Raw genomic sequence first — 6311 nt, forward strand, 5'->3', positions numbered from 1 at the left:
CGTTTTGGTAAGTTCTTATGTCTGATTTTTCTTCATTTGGTAACTTCTTGTTGTATAAAGTTCTTACTTTTTTTCCAAACTAAAACTCTCCAAACCCACTCTAATCTCTTTGACTTGAAAACACCAAACTTTATATGAATTTTCCAGTTTTGTCTCATGTCTTTCTTACTAATCTATTTTTTTTTTGCGGGTTTTTAATTAGATGGTACTCATCTTCCACTAATTTAAAGGTAGATCTATTATTTTTAGATATGTATTTTTGTGTGTTCTGTAAAGGTAGATTTATCTAATCTTTCACTCATTTTTTCTGTTTTTAAGCCATTTGAACGTTTTTGGGTATGCAGGTTTTTCAGATCTGGATTTAATATGCAGGTTTTTCAGATCTGGAAGACTTCTGGGACGACTTACCTGTTAGTCGTCTGGAAGTCGTCTGGACTTCTTGAAAGTCGTGTGGTCTTGTCTACTCAAGTGGAATCCAAGCTTGTCTTTGTAGAGGAATGATCTATAATAGTTTTGTTTGTGGTCTGTTTTGTGAATTGCATGTCTACTCTTTTAGTTGTGATTTTTTTGTAAAATCAGTAATAATTTTTTCCAAGATGTATTAAATGTGCTAACAATGTGTTTACACATTTACAAATCAATGAAATAATAGACTTCAGTAGCCTTTTTCTTATCTTTGGATCTCTCATATGCAATAATAAACTCCAATGGCCTTTTTCTCATCTTAATAAACAAGAATGTTGGTAGCTTTATATTGATACAACATTTTAAGAAGTATTTTAACTCTTCTTCCAACTCATAACAATAGTCATCATTATTGTCTATAACAATAATACTTAAGAGATGGAAACAAACAATAGTAACTAGTCAAAGCATATCATATTTTATTATAAGTTTGCGTTGAAAAACTTAGTCAAATTTAGTAAAACTAAGGGAGAGAACATATTTTGTAAATATGAGTTTTACATATCTTGAAGTTACTTATCACTCTTAAAAATACAAGTTATTCAAAAACTAACGTAGATGACTTAAAAACTAGCGGAGAAGACGCGGACGACTTCAATCTAAGTTGTCCAGACGACTAAACTATACGTCGTCTGGTCAACACAGAGGTTATTTTTGCAATTGACTTTGAAATCTGTTATTTCGGACGACTGAAAAATAAGTCGTCTACTATTGTTTGGCTAAAAAAAAAAACTCCAAAAAAGCTAGACGACTTACATTTCAGTCGTCATAGGTTAGTTTTGCATTTGACTGGATTATTTCAGAAGTTTGACTTTTCTGGACGACTTACATTTCAGTCGTCTAGTGAAAATTAAAATAATAATATTTTTTTAAAAGTAGACGACTTACAGTTAAGTCGTCATAGGTTAGTTTTGCAATTGAAAAAAAAAACTTCAAGATTTAATTATATATAGACGACTTATAATTCAGTCGTCCACAAGACGACTGAAATGTAAGTCGTCCAGGATTTACGAGGTTTGACCAGAATCTCGGAAAAAAATCCTCGACAAAGTTGGGGAAAAAATTCATACTTCGTTGAAATTCTTCCAATTGCATAGTGAAAACCGATCTTTCTGTCGGTGTTGATATCATCTTTATCAATTAAGAATAATCTGTTGAGAACACCACCTCTGTGATATACATGGCTTTCTTGCATTTCATACCTCAAATCAGAGTTCCATATTTTGCATGATGAACTCCTTCGGATATTCATGGTCTCCATTATTAAAGGCTGAACCTTAACTTTTGAAAAGTATCCTTAATTGTAAAAATATCCGTCTTTCTAGCTTCAATCTACATAGCCATTTAGAGGCTCCATCTAAATTATATTTTGTGATTAATAAATATAATATAATATTTTGTTCACAAAATATAGTATAATATTAATATTATACGTTTTCAACTTTTTATAGTTAGAAATTATTTTTTTTACTATTTGTCTTAAATTTCAGTAGATTAAATTTTTCATGGGAATTCAGATATATATATATATATATACTAGGGTCGGCCAGGGCTATGCCCAGATTTTTTGTTTAAATTTTAATTTTGATTATATATTTAGTATGTTTATTTTAATATATAAATTCAATAATATATTATAAAAAAATATAAAAAGCTATAGACAAATATAATATAATTTTAAATTATTCAATATTTTTCTATTATGCGATTCAAAAAATTTTGTATCCATTTTTTGTTATTGAAAATTGTAAATAAGACGAAGAGAAGAATGAACAAAAATTAATTAAATTTTAGTTACAGTGTTTAATTGGTTGAATTGTGTACATGTTTGGATTCACTTAGAACTATTTATAACGTTTGTTTCACTACAAGAAAACATAGTCATTTCTGACGGAAGAAATATTCGTCGGACATTTCTCACGAAATTCTGACGGATTTACGAGAAATATGAAATTTTACCATTCGTCAGTATTTCGTCGGAAATATCCTAGGAATTTCCGACGAACTTTCTTTCGTCATAAATATTCGACGAAATATCGACGAGCCCCGAGGAAGATTAAATGATTTAGGGTATAGATTTGGGGTTTATGCTTTCGTCGGAAATTCATCAGAAATTTCTGACTAATTTCCGACGAAATGAAAAAATTCTGTAGGAAATTCGTCAAAAATTTCCGACAAATTTTTGACGAATCTATTCCTAGGAAATTTTCGACGAATTTCCGACGGATTGCATAACATTCGTAGGATATTCGTCACAAATTTCAGATGAACTTGAGTTTTAGATATGAAATATTCAAAATAAATGTTAAACCGGATATATTAAGTGATAAATATGATGTGGGTTAATAATACCTCAATTATTTAAGCTATATATATATATATATATATACTCTTGCGATTGATGCATCGACGGATACATAATCTTTCTCGTTTACACTTATACACTTAAGCAAATACTTTCCGGTGATCCATCTTATAATCTTTAATTTGTGTGTTTTCAAGTGCTTTTAAACATTATGAAGATTTTAAACCCCTAAAAGTCATCAATTTATTATCAATGGCTATTATTGTTCTATTTTTTCTATGTTTCGAACCCCCAATACGTAATTCGTCGGAAATTCGTAGGAAATTTCTGACGAATTTATGACGAATTTCTGACGAATATATTTCCGACGAAGTTCCGACGAAAATGATATATTCCGGCGAATTTTCTACGAAAATGGTATATTCGTCGGAAATTCGTCGGAAAGTGAAATTTGCCCAGGAAAAAGCCCGCCTAATTTTTCGCGAAGAACCAAAATAAAAAAATTCTGACGAACGCAGTCCGACAGAAGTTTTTAATATAAAAAGCATAAGCCCCTTCTTCTTCCCCATTTCTCCTTTCTCTCTCTCTCTAAACACACACAAATTCTCTTAGATTTTCTCTCTCTCTAATCCGGCGATTCTAAGCCTTAAACTCCTCAAATCTACCTCACAAATTATGTAAGTCATCTCTTTCCTTTTCTCATTTGACTTGTGTTACTTTTTGATTGTGAAATTGTGAATTTTAGGTTTTAAATGTTGGATATATTTTAGGATGAATAATTTTATGAATTATATGTTAGATTTTGTTGTTAGGTTGTGGTTTAGATAGGTTTTGATTGTGATTTTATTGTTTGTTTATTTAATTTGTTGTTTTGTGAAATTTAAAAAGTTTTTATTATTTTATAAAATGTTTTTCAAAATTTTAAAACCTTTTTGGAGTTTTTATAATTTTTGAAAGTTTTATGTAAATATATATATATATATATATATATATATAATTTTCTATTTTTTATTATTGTTGTTGTTTTAAAACGTTTTTATGATTTTATAAAACGTTTTAAACTTTTTGTAAAAAATAATTAAGTTCTTATAAAAAGTTTTTAAGTTTGTTATAATTTATAAAACGTTTTCTGGTTTCTAAAGTTTATCAAAACATTTTTCACTTTTTTTAGAACTTTTCAATCTATAAAAGGTTTTTGTGTTTTTTTTTAGATTTAATTAACATATTTTTCAATTTTTAGGAAATGGGTTCAATTACAAAAATATTTTTTAAAATTTCTTAAAACGTTTTCTCTTTATCTATAAATATTTTCAATTTATAAAACATTTTATTTTTTAAAAACATTTATAATAAAATTTATTATAAACGATTTTAAAAATAATTATATTACAAGAACGTTTTCCTAATTTTAAATTTATTTTATTTATATATAAAGAATTAAAAATATTTATTATAAATGATTTTTAAATTTTTTTTTAATTAATTCAGTAAAATATTATATTTAAAATAAAATTTGTTTTATTTTTTTTAAATAGTTTACAAAATTTTCGACGGATATCATTTGTTGGAATTTCGTCGGAAATATATCCGTCGGAATTTCGTCAAAAATTTATCTGTCCGAATTGCTCAGAAATTTGTCTATCGGAATTTCGTCGGAAATTCGTCAGAAAATCCGACGAAATTCCGACGATTTTTTTTTTCCGACGAGATAGAACCGACGACTTTTTCGTCGGAAATTCGTCAGAAATGGCTTATTCCGACGGATTTCCGAAGAAAATCGTCCGTGAAAAATAAGCTGTTTTCGTGTAGTGTTTCCAGTTAGTCTCTAAGTAATTTAATGGACTCTCTCATTTAAATTTAATACTTTCTATATTTTATGCTTTTTTTCTTACATCAGCTCTTTAAAAACTGTAATATTTTCTTGTTTAAAAAACTTACAACTACATATGATAGTTCTCTTTTGTATAGAGAGATGTATGACGTAATGAGAAGAGTGTGATATACATGTATATTCCATATCTTTAAAAACAATCATGAAAACATAATCGTTTTAATTTGGATCTAGGAAGATTGGGTTTTCTATGATGTCAATTATTTGGGTTCGTCAATCGTTGGGGACTTCAATTTTGTCTTGGTAGCTTATGTCGTTGGATTTGGGTTCTTTTTTTTTCTTACATTCCAGTGGTTTGATTAGTAACTTGTTTGTCAAGTAATCTTTGGATCTCTAACTAATTTTACTGCAATAAATTGCTCCGTAATACAATATTAAATAAGGTATATGTGGAGAGGCTTTTAAGTTAAACTTGGAGAGCAACACATGGAACATTTGGATAAGAAGAGTAATTATTGTAACGCAAAAACGTGAACGAAAGCTTAGGAAATCAAGAGTCACGTAGAAGAGGAAACAAGCAGCCTGAACATGGCAGGCGGAGTACGGCGATAGTTCAACATCTGTAATGGAAGATGGCCTCATCTTCCTTTCGACCTTCCTTCTTGGAGTAACAACAATTCAATGGTCAACGATTCAAATAATAACCAATCTATAAATTGACACTCGATTGACACTCGTTTTACCAGATAATCTGTTGTAGTCTCTCATGTTTTTCTCATAGCCAAGTTTGCACTTTTCAGCCTTAGCACCATAAAGTGTCTTCCTCTGCATTATTGTGAAATGAAAGTATTAGACTTAGAGCATTGTCACTCACAGATTTTCTTAACCTGTTTTTGCGTCCATCTTTACGGTGCTTCCTCTATCAATTATGTTAGTGTGCCTTTCAAGATCAAGAGGCTAAGTTATAAAAGAACGTTCAAAGTGAAAGGAGATTCACAGCAAGCAACAGTATATTTGTTCCATAGGATGTTTTTCGAAAGTTTCACATAAATATTTCCTAAGGATCACAAAAAGTCCAGCACACAAAAGAATTAGGGTAGAAACTTTAATGGAAAAAAAACAATAACAGACAAAAGATCTACTCTTCTAACCTTCAGCAAATTTCACAGTAGCCAAATGAAAAGTCTTTTGACAGCCAAAATATTTAATCCTTGGAAACTACTGAACACATGAAAGTTAAGAATCAGTAGGCAATGATTAAATAAAAACGAAGAAGGCATTTGTTTGGCCGTTTGGTTTAGTTTGGATCATTTGCAAACTCTTTGCTACGTCATGCTCACTTCGTGGGCTTCTTGGTCACAGAAACTATCACCAAAACGATCGAACGTCAACATCAAAAGGAAATCTATAAATTAGTCAAGTACAAATTAAAATCATAAACATACAAAGAGAAATCTAGGAGGATGGTAACAATGTAAACAATTGTTCGGCTCAGTAACAAAAAAAACAACATGAGACCAACAAATATCACCCAAAACAGAACGCAAGCACATAGTAAATAGGAATTAAAAATATAATCATGTAGGAAATCTATGGTCGAAAACTACATTGATGAAGATAGTAACAAACAGAATAAACAAAAAATCTAAATCTAAATCATCACCGATCACTACAAGAAAACACATGCTTAACGACGAAAATTAACGAGGA

Source organism: Brassica oleracea, chromosome C3 (genome assembly GCF_000695525.1).
Source record: "Brassica oleracea var. oleracea cultivar TO1000 chromosome C3, BOL, whole genome shotgun sequence".
Lineage (NCBI taxonomy): Eukaryota > Viridiplantae > Streptophyta > Magnoliopsida > Brassicales > Brassicaceae > Brassica > Brassica oleracea.